Consider the following 16,415-nt stretch of genomic DNA (forward strand, 5'->3'; position numbering starts at 1 on the left):
TATGACAAATTCCTTTAACCTACTTGCCATTACTGAAACCTGGCTTCATGATTCCGATACTACTTCTCCTGCTTCCCTCTCTCATGGTGGCCTTCTCTGGACTCACTCCCCCAGACCAAGTGGACGGAAGGGAGGTGGAAAGGGAATTCTTCTAGCCCCATGCAGCACCTATCAGGTACTTCACCCACGTCCCTCTCTGACACTCTCCTCTTTTGAGGGACATTGTAGTCTATTTTCTACTGTTTCTCTAAGAATTGCTGTCATCTACCGGCTACCTGGACCGGTATCAACCTTCCTTGATGACTTCTCTGCCTGGCTACCCTACTTTCTCTCTTGCGAAATCCCACAATCATTCTCGGCAACTTTAACATCACTGTTAATGCTAATGCTACTACTGCTTCTAAACTTCTCAGTCAAACCTCATCTCTTGACCTGAAGCAATGGATACAGGCTCCTACACACTGCAACCTCTCCAACAGTCCTCTCCCAAACTTTGATCACCACCTTATTAGTTATACTCTCTCCCTGTCTTCTACCTCTTCTCCCTTCAACCGCCTAACAGTTACGCATATAAAAAATGTTGTAGATATAGGGTTAATGGCGCTGCCCGTCACCTGAAGAGTGATCCACCACACTGAATCACTCTTCCCAGGTGAGTGTGCAACAGGTGGGCATTATTCACTTCCGTCACCTGAAGAGTGGTCTTCCCAATAGATTACTACTCCCAGTGAGGGATTTAACCAAAAAGTAAATAGTGATGTATCAATTAATATTTCTTGTGATTTATATAAGAAAATATAAGTAAAATGTGTTAATTTGTGTTCCTTGATTATATATATTATACTTATGTGATTAGTATACGTGTATTGAGCTATATTGATGCCCTTATCCGATCAGCTTTACTATCTGATTTTAACAAAAGTGCTTAATTCCTAGTCATACGTGATAACTTTGAATATGCATAAACAGAAAAGTCAGTGCTACTACCCATACACCACATAGATAGCAGAGCTCCCAGGTACTCGATCCACAGTTGCTGGCTGAGTAGAGTAATGTAGAAAAAATGATCCACACTCCAGTTGTTGCTCTTAAAATGTCTTCATTTTATTGAATAGCCACAGTGAACAAATGCAGATGAAGTCAGCTGACGTGTTTCAGCCTATAAGGCCTTAGTCATAACCACATTACAGACATAAAACTTTTTTATAAAAACGGACCCAAGAAATGGTAAAGATAAAGGTAATGATAATACATATGAAAGTCCAGTGAAAAATATTTTTCCGTTAAGTATTCAAATTGTGAAGTCTAATCTTAATGAAATTTCCAGTGACTTTTGTGCTTTCCAAAATAGTTTGTGACTAAATTTGACCGCAGATGTGTAATAAATCAGGTGACATTCGTGCTCCCCCTTTAGTTCCCCACTCACCAGATTCCTGCACCCCTGCAGGGGTAAACCGCATGTAGCGAGTGTTAAGGCAGCTCCCAGACCGATCACCTCCTCCTTGGCTCAGCAGACACTGGGGTATTCAGGACGTCTCAGTCCCTCCAGGGGCTCACCTCCTCAGATGAACTGGATTTGCCGTAATCACCTCTACATTTAACTGTGGGATATCCTCATAGACGAAAAAGACGGCACTCATAGCGTAAATCCGAATGGTAGTTTATTTAAAAAAAAAAATTAAAAGCAAAAACTTTCAAGTATAACTGGCATATCCTGGTTGTGAACCGTAAGCTCCGGAACAGCGTGCGATCCACGGGCTGGAACTTCGCAACTGCAAGTGACGTGAGTGCGTACTAAGCTCCGCCTTACGCATTTCATCATAGGTCATCGTCTGAAGCGGTGCCATCTTGGTGCACCTCACGTCTAGTTATAGCAAGCGGTCTGCAGTGTCCACCCTTAAAAGGTGCGGATTTAAAGATTCAAAAGGACTGGTTACACAGGTTTCTGTTATATACCCTTAGCATGAGTTTCCTGCCACTACTAACCTTCTCCTTTTGTATTTCAACCATGTTCTCTATACCTGGGCTAGTCTCCATCCATCCAATGTCGTTCCCAATTTGTCCGCCTCCAGTGATTTGATTTGAAAATAACCCACTGCAGTTCCGCTTTCTGTTGCAATCCAGATATTATCCAGTAAACATACAAGTAAAACATATATATAAATAATGATATAAAACCATATATGTATGTATAATATAATAAAAGGACTGTGGGATAAGTATTACAGTGGTACGGAAAAGAGAAAAAGAACTTTAATCTGTTACTCTATGCAATTGATATATTACAAGGGAAGAGTATTCAGTGATAGGCGTTTCATTTTATTAGTTTTGTATACCTTTCCTAACCCCACAACTGTTAGATTGTACATCCCTTATGGTATATTTCATGTGTATAACAATAACTATCCGCATATAGTCACTGCCCCTATTTTGCGACACTTATGTCATCACAGAGGTCTACTCCTTTTTTACAAAGAAGATGAAATTAGGGACGATGGCAATATGCTCTGACTTAGCCATTTACTTTACCTGAAATATATTACGCTACTTAAGACTGCTGTCTTAGGGGAATAGTTGTGTTTAAAAGTTTGATACGAAACAGTTTAAATCAATATCCAATTGAGGCCCGTAGGGCACCGCGGATATCTTCCTGTCAAGTACCTGGTTGGAGGCCCGAAATACTGAGAGGGCTCCCCTTGCGGCTGAGTGCAGTACACCCCTGAAGTTGGGTACAGAAGGTGTAGTGCACAGGTTGCCAGATGGATTCAGGAGAGAAGAGCTGGTGGTCACAGCTGGGCCAAAGTCTTTAGGAATCCTCAGTATTACTTGGCAAGGTGTGTGCAAGGGGCGGGAGTGGAAGCCAGGCCAGGGGTCAAATACAGTAGATCCGACAGGAGGAAGAGGCAGGTTGCAGGAATGGAGTCAAGCCAAAGGTCAGGTACTGGAAGGCAGGCAGGAACAGATAGCTGTAGCAAAGACCGTGATGCAAGCCGGGATCAGACACTGGAGAGAGCAGCAAGTCGGTAAATCAAGCCAGGGGGTCAAACCAGAAGAGCAGATTAGACAGGTCAGGAGCAAGCTGGGTCACAACAGGAAATCCAAGTAGAATATGCACAGAGGCTCAGGAACACAGGAAGGCTGATGACAATCCAGCAATGTGAAGGGTTCAGTAGCAGTCTTCTATAGGCCAGTAAGTGGCCGCATCTGTCACGTTGTGTGTTTGCCAATTGGCACTTCTGCGCATGTGTGTTTGCATGTTAGAACCGTTGCGAATCTACGTGCGCCCGTTCGCACTTCTTGCACTAGTGCGCATGTGCCGGAAGCGACCATTACCAGTACTGGCACTATTGCCAGTTCTCCTATGGCCATATCCCTGACACTCATACACAAAAGACAAGAGAAAGACACGAGGAATGGTTGGACCAGTATTCAAGAAAGAGAGATGGGATATACACAAAGAAATATGGAAAGAGGAAATAGACAAGAGGAAAGAGAGGAGGGAAGAAGAAAAAGGCGACAAGAGTATTAGGAGAAGGAATATACAACCTAAGCAATGCCCAATTCTCAGAGGAGGAAATGAGCGTTTTAGACCTGGGCCTGAAGTTCGCACCAGCTAAAACAATGGATAAATTTGAAGCGTATATTGATCTTCAGAAGTTCATGAGAAAACTGAACCTGAAGAAACATTTTGCATTACAAGAGTACACTCATTACACTCTACAAAGAAGGATGTCAGCTGTCCCTAACCCTGGAGGTCACCATTAGGCCACGGGGCCCCCGGGAGTTGGCTACAATTGATATTATTACTAGGTTCCCTGAGCTATCTGGGGGTATGCCTCCTAAAGTCTCTGCGTTTGGGTTTGTCAAGGGTAAACAAGCAGAAATCTGCATGTGCCCTTCTATTGGCAGATGTTGTTGCAGACATCTTAGAGCAGGGGGTGGTGCCTTCTTGCTTGCAATCATCAATAATTGTTCCAATCTCAATGAAGTCCATTATTTCCTGCCTAATTATTATCACCCTGTGGCCCTGATTCCCATTACAATGAAATGCTTTGAGAAACTAACCTTAAATCAGCATATTCACTTTTAGGGAAAATAGATCTATGGAGGATGCCATTGCATTGGCCTTGCATTGTGTGTTGTCTCATTTGGATAGCAAGAATAGGTATGCCCACATGTTTTTATTTTTTATTTTAGGTCAGCATTCATTACAATTTTGCCAGTGAAACTTGTCTAAGATGAACTCTTTGGGATTTGAACGTCAAAGATCCTAAAATACCAACGTTTTACGCGTTGCCAAAATTACATAAATCTCTTGTATCTCCACCTGGCCGCCCTATTGTATCAGGGTGCCAATGCCTTACTGAAAATGCAAGTGCACTCGTAGATAACTACTTAAATCCACATGTTATATCACTTCCCTCTTATGTCAAGGATACATTACACCTCCTCCGTATTCTGGAAGATTTACAATTGGCTGGTTGCTCTAGACGTGGAGAGTCTATATAATGCCATTCCCCACAATAAGGGCATTGAGGTGGTCTCCAACTTATTGCAAGAAAGAGGTCCCAAATTAGAAGCATATGGCCATTTTGTTACTGATCTCCTTCGATTTATTTTAACACGGAATGATTTTTTGTTTGGCTCTTCCCACTTCCTCCAGGTTCCGGGGCGTGGCCATGGGCACCAAGTGTGCCCCATCCTACGCCAACCTGTACCTGGGGGAGTGGGAAAGGGAGCTTTTTAAAAAAAATTAATAAAAACCAAGCGCTGATGTGGATAGATATGTGTGATATAAATAAATTGTGCTTAAAAATATATATATACCAATATAGTTAGTGCTATGATAAAATCAGTAAATTAAAGCTGCTATCAATATAGGGTGATCAGATAACCAAACAAATAGTACTAAGTATAAAATTGATGCGCTTTAAATAAATAGTGCACAATATGCTGCTGCGACTAAGCTTAAATCCAGGAATAAAAAATGCATACATGTGAATAAAATAGATATATAATTATGGTGCTAATACATGTGTTAAAATTGCCAAAATAAATCTTCAAATTGGTGATGTGACGGTGAATATAAATAAAATAATAATGACACTCTGAGTACAATGTCCAGGCAGAGATAAATAGTGGGGGAAAGTAAAAATAATTAAACAGTTCCTTCCCTTAATCCAGATTGATTGACTCACTGGGTTAGATCATTTGTATCAGGATATTTAGTTTTTCTTGCATCCCACTTTAGCCATAATACTGCTGGTGATTCGGCTCTCAGGATAAAGGTTTTATGCAAAGCAAGCAAAGAAAAAATAGATCATTGTGCAGTGAACTTACTAGATAGTACATAAGCAAAACAGGGACAAGAGATACACTCACAAACTCCCGGTCTATTAGAAGCATTCAAATATGCAGATTGCAGTCAGCCGCTGTGGACGAGGTTTCCCATAGAGAAACAGCTGCTGTTAACCTTCAGGTGTATTGCAGCACTGAACGTCCTAAGCTCCTCCCACGCGTTGCATCACTGACACGTGACTTTTTCAAGGATCCTAAAGGTTAACAGCAGCTGTTTCTCTATGGGAAACCTCCCAGCAGTATTATGGCTAAAGTGGGATGCAAGAAAAACTAAATATCCTGATACAAATGATCTAACCCAGTGAGTCAATCAATCTGGATTAAGGGAAGGAACTGTTTAATTATTTTTACTTTCCCCCACTATTTATCTCTGCCTGGACATTGTACTCAGAGTGTCATTATTATTTTATTTATATTCACCGTCACATCACCAATTTGAAGATTTATTTTGGCAATTTTAACACATGTATTAGCACCATAATTATTTATCTATTTTATTCACATGTATGCATTTTTTATTCCTGGATTTAAGCTTAGTCGCAGCAGTATATTGTGCACTATTTATTTAAAGGGAGCTTTTTGCCAACCCGGATCTAACCCACTTACTGCGCCATGTTATATCCTGGCACAGATATATAGACGACGTGTTGTTTTTCTGGTCTGGCACTCGGGAAGAATTATCCCTTTTTGTTAATCTTCTAGCCAACAATACATATAATCTGAATTTCACTATGGAATGTAGCCAAACTATGATTACATTTTTGGATTTGGAAATCCATGTGGATTCTGATGGTAAACTCTTTTCAGCACTTTATCGTAAGGAATCGTCTGGAAACACTATCCTCCATGCAGGAAGTGCACACCCTAAACCATTATTAAATAGCATTCCCTTCAGTCAATATCTTCACATAAAACGTAATTGCAAACACGAGACTGATTTTTTCAAAGCTTCGCAGGGCCTCTATTTTAGACTCAAAAATAGGGGATATAGCCACACTCTGCTTAAACGTTCCTTTAACAGGGTCAAAAAACTTGACCGAAAAAAACTAATTTTTTCCACTAGGAATCGAGAGACTGTTCAACCAGTCCGCCTTATCACTCAATTCTCCAAAGACCATAAACAAGTAAGATATTCTTAACAGATTTTGGCCATTACTTACAGCTGACACCACAATTAAGAAATATATTAAACCTCTTCCGGACATTACCTTTAGACGTTCATCGTCATTGAAAGATCGTCTAATAACTAGCCATCACTCCCCAAAATCAACGTTGGCTTTGAATACCTTTGGCACTTTTCCATGTGGAAACTGTGACATATGCGAATTTATATATGACTCGCGAGAGATGCCGCTTTCCAACTGTCATACCCACAAAATTAAATACACAATTACATGCCAAACCATAGGAGTAGTGTATCTAGCCACATGCCGATGTGGATGTTTTTATGTCGGAAAAACTAAACGACCCTTCTGTATACGAATCAGGGACCACATAAAACCCATTTACAAACGTACCACATCTACCGCCATCAATAGACATGTGGCACAGAGTCACAATTATAACCCCCAGATGATCAGTTTCACTGCTTTGGAGCATATCCCCCCACACATCAGGGGGGGGACATTGATCAAAAATTACTCCAACTTGAAACCAAGTGGATACACACCCTTGAAGCAACAAAGTTTCTGGGGTTAAATGAGTACATAAGCTTCAAAACATTTTTATAATGTGGATGAAACATATTCATATCTATATTAGTATTTTGTGATGGCATCTCCCATAAACTTCCTTCCCCAACATTTAGTCATATCATGTATCCGGGCCCCTAAATACATTTCCTCTATGGTTTTCATTTTTTTCTTTTTCATTGACCTATCTTATTAATTACTATTTACTTATTTCTCATGTATTAAAATATGTATGTGGACTCTATATTTGAATCACTATGTTCTTTTTGAAGCTTTCATATTTTGATTCATATTTTGATTAATGTGTATTCTTGCTCTGTGGCTGTCGTGCCTGGCTTATTGCATGATCGACGGGGATGCCCCCCGTTCCCCCAAAGGTGTGTGGGGGCACGTGGGGCATACAAACCCCCTGTGCGGTCCTGTTTCTTTCCCTTTACATTGCCGGATCATTGGCCCTTCTCTCATGGTCTCTTGTGCTCCCCTGTGTGTCCTTGGGGCACATTCCTTAAGCCCCTTACATTTGCCTATTATTGGGGTGTTGCCGTGGGCGTGTGTGTTTTGAACCATCATTGTGGCGATCTTGAGCTACTATAGACACCTTGGCTGTATGGACACCCAAGGGCGATGCTGTTCTTATCAGCATTCGCCCGCCCTTAGCCACTGTTCAGAGAGGATCCTTTACCACCTTTGTATCCTCTGGTGTTTGGCGGCTCTGTCTAATGACAGGCTGGCCGCCCACTGTGATCTGCGCTGCTTTTAACATACACGGCAGCGTCAGACTCTCTCGCACAGCCCCCTGGACCTTGTAGGCATACTAGGTCAAGGCTGGGCGCATGTGCAGTGGCGACTTTCGTCCGCTCACACGCCTCGGCGACGTCAGACGCCGGACGTGTGTGGGGGGCTTAAAAGGCCGGTGAACCCGGCCATTCCTTTGCTGGCGTTCGCAGGGCACCCTTGTTTATGTTGAATGCAACAAGGTATGTCATTTTCCTAGAGATGCGATTCCCTTGGATCTTCCTTTGTGCTTTATCATCACATTGCTTCGTTTTGCCTTTTTGCAGAGCAACGGTTTGTGACCAAACTGTCTTTACCATTTCCTGTTCCATTGGCTCTTCACTAGTTTAACAGTAGGATTGGATTCCTTGGTGAGTCAGCCATTCCTGGGCATATATACAGGCTTTGCAACAAGAGCTATGTAGAAAATGTTTCTTGAAACCTAGCTATGTAATTATCTTTCTGATTGCTGCCTTCTCTTTTCTATATTTTTTTACTTCTTATTTAGAGTGATTCTCATCTGCCATTCCTGTTTTAAACAATCCAGCATACTGGGTGCCCTGTTCCTTTCCCTTTCCCCATTAAATTGCACAAATAGTAAGTATTTCATTGAGGCTATGTTGGCCCTATATATTGTTGGCTTTTGTATCCAAAACTGTTTGGGCACTAGACTATAATCCCTTCATTTATATTGGAAATGTCCTTTTACATGTCCTTTTTTGCCCCCTGCAGCCTCCTACTGTGTCTGTAGCCCTTGTATCCTCCTTGGGGTCCCCACGCCTGCCCACTGGGTACCCTTTGGTAGGTAATTTTTACATAGCTTGTTTGGGTGGTTTTGGGTGTGCTTTGTGGGATAATGCTGGGTGGGTTCTGGGATGCTTGGCAGACGGGGCCTTACCACCGGTGAAACTGTTATGGGATGATTCACGGCAATGCATGACAGCCACATGGTATTTTATCATTTTCATAATACTATGTAACTATAATTGTTGTGACTGTACTTTTTGATTGTTGTCACTTTTCGTTATAGAACTCCAAGATAAGAGCACAGGTATCACCAACTGTCCCTGAGGAAGCCTATTTAGGCGAAACATGTAGGACTTCACATACCTGCTCACATGACCTGCCATCACGCCCTAGGCGGGTCTGTGTGATACATTAGCTCAGTTGGCTTTTTACCCTTATGTGCATTTTTTGTATTGTTCACATCCTTGATATGTATGTTCATAAACCTTTTTTTAATTATATGTGAATAAACTATTGTTATTTTATATGGTATTTCATTTATTTGCTGGCACCGTGATAATCCCTCAATCCTCTTTCTGCTCATTGTCTTTGGGATTGAGCCAAACGTTATGTAACTGGTTCTTGGATTTCCTGGCTGATGGGAAGCAGAGGGTAAAGGTTGGAGATTGTTACCCATTGGTGCTGTCCCTTAGTACAAGGGAGCCACAAGGATGTGTGTTCAGCCATGTTGACTTTATACACCTATTAATGTGTTTCTTGCTTCTGTTTTGAGGTGAACTCTGTGTTAAAATTTGCAGACGACACCAATGTAGTGGAAAAAATAAGGGGCAGCAACGAGTCTGCATATCGCCAAGATATTGAAAATCTAGTTAATGGGTGCAGAGAGAACAACTTAGACCCAGGTTCGCACAGGGGGGACTTGTCAGGTGACTTAGCCGCCTAACAAGTTGCGCTCCATACTGTACAATGAAACCGTTCTAATAGAAGCGACTCCAGTCGCTCTGACTTAGAAAAAGGTTCCTGTACTACTTTGGGGTGACTTCGGAGCGGCTTGCATTGACTTCTATACAGAAGTCGTTTTGCCAGTCACGCCGAAGTCGCGCTGTACGGGGTGGCATCAAAGTCGTCCGACTTTGAAGCCACCCCTGTGTGAACCGGCTCTTACATTTACAGTAAATGTAGCAAAGACTAAGGAAACTATTAGGCTACTTTCACACTGAGGCGCTTTGCAGGCGCTATAGCGCTTAAAATAGCGCCTGCAAAGAGCCCTGTATGAGCCGCTCAATTCACTCCAATGTGAAAGCCCGAGGGCTTTTACACTGGAGCGGTGCGCTTGCAGGATGGTCAAAAAAGTCCTGCAAGCTGCATCTTTGCAGCGTTATAGGAGCGGTGTATTCACCGCTCCTAAAGTGCCCCTTCCCATTGAAAACAATGGGGCAGCGGCGCTTTGCGGGTGGTTTTAACCCTTTTTTGGGTTAAAACCACCCTGCTAGCGGCCGAATAGCGCTGCTTACCGCCAGCACCCGCCCGCCCCAGTGTGAAGGTAGCCTTATTGATTTTAAGAAAGTAAGGGAAGTTATCTTTGAGCCTGCGGTGACTGATGGGATGGAGGTTGAGAGGGTAGAGGAGTTCCACTTCCTAGCAACAATAATTAGGTAGGACCTGTCATGGACAGGGCATATATCCCCTCTGGTGGGCCAGGTTCATCAGAGACTGTACTTTTTGAGGAAGCTATGGAGGGCAGGTTTTGCAGAGCAGGTCCTCTATAGCTTCTATAAACATGCAATTGAGAGTAAGCTAACACATCACTTTTCTCTGTGGTAAGAACCATGCACTGTCCATGACAGAAATGCCTTGCATATGTTAGTAAAAACTAGGGTTGCACTGATACCACTTTTTTAACACCAATTACGAGTACCGATAATTTTTTGCTAGTACTCGCTGATACCAATTACCAATACCCATCGCGTAGATAGGGGGGTGGTTTGGGAGGGGGGTTGTTGGGGAGTTGGGTGAGGCTGGGGTGAGGACAGGGTGGGAAGCAGAAGGGTAAGTGAGGGCAGGGTAGTTGAGGGTGGGGTGAAATAGGGATTGTGGGGTGGGAGAATTGAGAAGAAAAAGGCTGTGATTGCTGGGGGAAGAGGATGGGAGGGACATTGAGAGACATGGGGGCAGAGGTGACAGTTGGTGGGGGAAGGAGGAGGCAACACAGGGAGGGCGCAGTACAGGAGGGCGTTAGGAAAGCGCAGTACAGGGCATTAGGAGGGCGCAGTACAGGGCATTAGGAGGGCGCAGTACAGGGCATTAGGAGGGTGCAGTACAGGGCGTTAGGAGGGTGCAATATAGGGCGTTAGGAGGTTGCCGTACAGGGCATTAGGAGGGCGCAGTACAGGGCATTATTTAGGGTGTTAGGATGGCGCAGTACAGGGCGTTAGTTAGGGTGTTAGGATGGCGTGGTACAGGGCATTAGTTAGGGTGTTAGGATGGCACAGTACAGGGCGTTAGTTAGGGTGTTGGGATGGCGTAGTACAGGGCGTTAGGGTGTTAGGATGGCACAGTACAGGGCGTTAGGAGGGTGTTAGGATGGCGCAGTACAGGGCGTTAGGAGGGTGTTAGGATGGCACAGTACAGGGCGTTAGGAGGGTGTTAGGATGGCGCAGTACAGGGCGTTAGTTAGGGTGTTAGGATGGCACAGTACAGGGCGTTAGGATTTCGCAGTACAGGGCGTTAGGAGGGTGTTAGGATGGTGCAGTACAGGGCGTTAGGAGGGTGTTAGGATGGCGCAGTACAGGGCGTTAGGAGGGTGTTAGGATGGCGCAGTACAGGGCGTTAGGAGGGTGTTAGGATGGAGCAGTACAGGGCATTAGGAGGGTGTTAGGATGGCGCAGTACAGGGCGTTAGGAGGGTGTTAAAATGGCGCAGTACAGGGTGTTAAGAGGGCACAGTACAGGGCATTAGGTACAGACCAGTCTGTACACTGACACCATACCTTACATCATATACAGACTGGTGTGTGTATATAACATATACAGTACAGTTAATCAGGTAATAGGTAAGGAGAAAGTTGGCGCTCCCTATAATGATGGAAAACTGAGTTTCTACAAGAATGTTTGATGCTACATTCAAGTATAGATATGCTCCACCCACTTAAAGATGGTGGAATGAATAAAATAAAATAAATGTGGATTGTGTGTTTGTGTCACTAAGTGTGTATACCTTTAACACAAAAAAGGAGTGACTTATATATGTATACTACACCTTAAAAATGAATAAATAAAATAAAATGTGCCTCCCCTAGTATAGACAAGGTGTATAATGTGTGTGTCACTATGTAGGAAATACAATAACGAAGCACCTGGTGCAACCACATCAATCAGGACAGGTCCTACAATAATGCACCAACACTGGGAAATGGAGATATCTCCACAGGAAATAAAGTGACAACCATAAAACAAATATATATAACAAACAATGGAAGTCCAAACCACATATGAGATTCCACAATTGTGAAAGTGAAGTGCTAAATTGACAAAGAGTGCAAAACAGCAAGTATGATAGCACAAAAGTGATACAAGTGGTCAAAAAATAAAATCAAAAAATAAAATCAAAAAATAAACCTCCAAAAATGGCACAATGTTCATTACAAAAAAATAATCATATAAAAAAATGATCATGCAAAAAATGCACCAAAAAAATTGTGTCCAAAAAAGATAGATATATATGTATATATAAATGTTCATAGACATTTAAGGTGACTCTTGTGCTCAACACAGCATCCAGTGATATCTGTGATCCCCCTCAAGGGTCCCCACTCACCAGCTCCTGGCACCCCCACGAGGGGTAGAAAGCGTGTAGTATAAAGGTGGCTGAGTTCCTATCCCGGATGGGACGTAACCCCCGATCCTGTATTCAGCACACCGGTATCCAGGAGATGATTGATCAGCTGTCAGTAGTCACATACTCTGTATACACGCGTGTTGGAGTACAAGATTTAGAAGGTGCGGGCTGTGTGTCAGAGGGGATCGTGGAGAAGAGCCTCAAAGGACAGATTACTACAGGTGAAGTATGGAGCCTCCTCTGTTATTGTCGTGAAGGTGAAGTATGGAGCCTCCTCTGTTATTGTCGTGAAGGACTGTCATTATTCATTCCTCTGTAATGATACACAGAGAGTGCAGCTTCATTACAGAGGAATGCATAATGACAGACAGTCATTACTTGGTTCTGCTTCCAGGGATGATTCCACAGCTCCCTCACATAGAAACACACGTGCTGATGCTGTCCAGCCCCTTGCCCTTGGTGACCCACCCACTCTCTGTTATTGGATAGCGGCCAGCCATCCAGCTAGCTCTCTGTCTCTCTGTGCAGGAACAGGACATCACCCACCCTCTTCTTCTTGTTTACAGAGGCAGGAGAGGATTGCAGCAGTGCTGCATAATGAAAAAAAGACAGCTGGGAGCAGGAGTATCGGTGTGGCCAGCTGTCAGCCTGTTCCCACTGTGCTGTGGATTTTCCCGCCCCCCCCCCTTGTCCTGGTGCCGTAAGGTGTGTACTGCTCCGAACCCAACTGCTGGAGGGGAAGAGGAGGTGTCCCGCCCCCAACTGACATCACTTCTGGTATCGGTTTTCGGTATCGGAGCATTTTCCCGAGTACCGATACTCGTGAAAATGCCTAGTATCGGCACCGATACCAGTATCGGTATCGGTTCATCCCTAGTAAAAACAACACAGAAGATTATTACAGTGGGTCTACCGAGTATTGAGGAATTGGGTGAGGGGTGGTGCCTTCGGAGAGCGAAGATACTTTGCATTCTGGTAATGTTCTGTATGCATTGCTACCTTCTGGTAGCCGGTATATAAGTATTTGCTGCCTTAGAAGCAGGAAAAGCTTCTTTCCTTGATTTGTTTGGTTCTTGAACCTTAGAGGTGTTTTGGAATAACTTGATTGAGAGCTGTATTTATTATGGTATGTGTGCTGTTTTTGGTTACGTAATTTTTATGTTGGGTATGGAATTACTTTTTGAATGTGGGGAAGTTACAACTGTGTTTTATTTTCTGATTCTAAAAGTGTGTTCCTATTCTGGATGAGGGGAGTGCTTGGAGTACTAGCAGAATTAAATGCACTAACTAAGTCAGCCAGCTACTCAGTCACCGTCTCTCTGCTCTGCCCCCGATGCTCACTGCAGTGCTGGGCTGTGGATGGGGCTGGTTTAGGCTCTCAGTGGCTCGTTGAGAGGCTGAGTCAGGTGCCGGTCCAGGGATCTGGGTGGATCCTGACCATATGGTTGCGTTTTTTTTCCCAGTCTGGGCCAGATCTGTGATTTCAGCTGACAGCGGGCTTCAGCCCACTGTCTGCTGAAAATGGATCACAGGAGTTCAGAACGAACAGCACTCCTGTGATCCACAGGTGAAGTACAGCCAAACAAGCTTATACTGTACTTCTCCTTTAATGAGCTAATCTAAAACAGATGGAAGTAAGACAAACCAAAGTCTGCAGTGGAACTGTGGAAAAGTCTCTAAGGTGGGGTTCACACTGGTACAACATATGCTCCGACTTTGGGAGCACATGTCGCATGACGTGTATAAATCAATGATTCCCTATGAGAGCCATCCTAACTGGTCTGACACAAGTCGGTCCAACTTTGAAAAAGGTTCCTGCGCTACTTTGATCCGACTTTGGTCCTACATCAGCCCATTCAATATCACTGAAGTGGGATCAAAGTTGGATCATCATCTTAACCGATCAGACTTTGCCATGCGATTTATGCTCTGAGGATCTTGAAGAGGAACCCCACACCAACATTTAAAAAAAAAAATGACGTAGTGTTCCCCCAAGACCATATCAGACCCTTTGGTCTGGTATGGATTTTAAGAGGAACCCCACGCCAAAAGAAAAACAGCGTGGGGGCCCCCCAAAATCCATACCAGGCCCTTATTTGAACACGTCACGGCCCCATCATGCCCCAGGCAGTGATGTCACAAGGAGGCACGGTCCCTGGATGACCACGCCCCATGACTATGAAAGAACCTGCAGAGAGTGGAGCTCGCACAACTGCAGGAGCGAGCATCGGGAGAAAATCAGAGGAAGAACCGGAAGAGGAAGAAGATATCAGTGCAGCGAGAAGAATGGAGGAAGAACCAGAGGAAGAAGACATCAACGCAGCGAGACGAAAGGGTGCTTCCAGATTCCGATAAGCCCCCTGCCCGCAGACCCAGACAATAACCGCCCAGGGTTGCCGGGAAGAAGCCCTTGTCCCCATCAGAATGGGGACATGGTGCTTTGATATGGTCTTGGGGAACACTAAACCGTTTTTTTAAATCTCTATTTTGGCAAGGTTCCTCTTCAAGATTCATACCAGACTCAAAGAGCCTGGTATTGTCAGGATCAAAGTCTGATCCAGTTCACTGAAGTTGGATGGAAGTCGGACATGAAGTTGGATCCACAGTCGCTGACGTAGTGTACCAGTGTGAACCCGGCCTAAAGGCAAAGTGACTTAGTTTGTTCTCATTTTCTGTTTATTACACTACATAGGAGGTTTCTTTATTAAGCAAAAATAATTTTTAAAGCATTTTTTTATTTTTCAGGGCCTAAGACTTTTGCAGAGTACTACAGTACATAGCTCTGAACTGCCCCTTATTTGAACGCACTGTTCCTCTATCAGAACCAAACCTCTCTATCTCTCTTTTCTTCTCAGTTTTCCCTAGTTTAAATCTCATGTAAAGATATATACTGTATGTAAAAAGGTACTACTGTATTTACCTACTAAAAGTGTTATACTACACTAAACCTTTCACCCAACACCTGTGAGGGTGGAGGTGAGCACTAATAACTAGGCCTCACTTGGCAACATCCTAGCAATGTCCTAGGAGTATTTCAGTCAGGTTTCAAGAGGTTGGTAAATGGCCTTTGCCTATAGCAAGGGCATTATTCAATTTTAGGCAGAGCTGCACAGTTTGTTTTTATCTGCAAACACTCCTTACCTGCATAGGCGTTTTTTTTTTTTTGTTGTAAAGTTGAACCATTCAACCCTAAACCTTTAAAATGTTTATGTAATTCCGGATTCACGCTTAAAAAGATATTGTATTTTGCACGTTAGAAGTTTTTTTTTTTTTTAATCCAAATTGAATGGAGGTTAGCACTGCACTTTTGTATTTCTTTCTTTCTTGAGGTGGATAATCCACTTGTCAGGCCAAAGTTCTGGTCTTTTCACCTTCCAACGGATTCCGGAAACCTTTTCAGAATTTCCAAGTAACAATGTCGACTGTTGTACCATGCTCTATGAACTCGTAGTGAACTATCCCCTTGTGACAAAAAAAAAACACGAGTGTACAAGGATTCACACTCTGTCCACATTTGCATCCGTCCTTTGCATTTTTGGTTGCACCCTGGTTCTTATGTTTTTATGCATAGTTGGGTCGCTTAGTCTTTTTTCCAAGTCCTTTGCATGAAAGCATAGGAAATAGGGTGCAGGGAAAAGGCAGCAGGTGCTCTGGACTGATGAGTCAAAATTTGAAATATTTGGCCATAGCAGGAGGCAGTTTTTTCAACAAAGGGCTGGAGAGTGGTACAATAATGAGTGTCCGCAGGCAACAGTGAAGCATGGTGGAAGATCTTTGCAAATTGGAGCTGCATTTTTGCAAATGGAGTTGGAGGTTTGGTCAGGGTCATTGGTGTCCTCAATGCTAAAAAATAAAAAAGATATTTATCCATCATTCCATACCCTCATGGAGGCACGTGATTGCCCCCGAATTTTTTCTGCAGCAGGACAACGACCCCAAACATACAGCCAATGTAATCCCCAGAGAGCCCTGATCTCAACATCATCGAGTCTGTCTCGGATTACATGG

At 43.5% G+C, this 16,415-nt stretch overlaps 1 protein-coding gene and 1 long non-coding RNA gene across 3 annotated transcripts in view; one reads left to right on the forward strand and one right to left on the reverse strand.

The window, feature by feature from the left end:
• SDR42E2 (short chain dehydrogenase/reductase family 42E, member 2) overlaps nucleotides 1–12,812 on the reverse strand; it is a 68,121-nt gene extending 55,309 nt beyond the window's left edge. For both annotated transcript variants that reach the window (XM_073591045.1, XM_073591044.1), the window contains exon 1: nucleotides 12,387–12,812. The gene's annotated coding sequence lies outside the window, so the exon portion shown is untranslated. The remainder of the gene's footprint in view (nucleotides 1–12,386) is intronic.
• On the forward strand, nucleotides 7,874–9,094 carry LOC141147690 (uncharacterized). Its single transcript, XR_012245103.1, has 5 exons — nucleotides 7,874–8,026; nucleotides 8,111–8,194; nucleotides 8,332–8,420; nucleotides 8,556–8,624; nucleotides 8,854–9,094. It is a non-coding gene; the product is annotated as an uncharacterized lncRNA (long non-coding RNA).
• Nucleotides 12,813–16,415: the final 3,603 nt, after the last annotated feature.

This window comes from Aquarana catesbeiana, linkage group LG06, assembly GCF_042186555.1.
Source record: "Aquarana catesbeiana isolate 2022-GZ linkage group LG06, ASM4218655v1, whole genome shotgun sequence".
NCBI classification, from domain to species: Eukaryota; Metazoa; Chordata; class Amphibia; order Anura; family Ranidae; genus Aquarana; species Aquarana catesbeiana.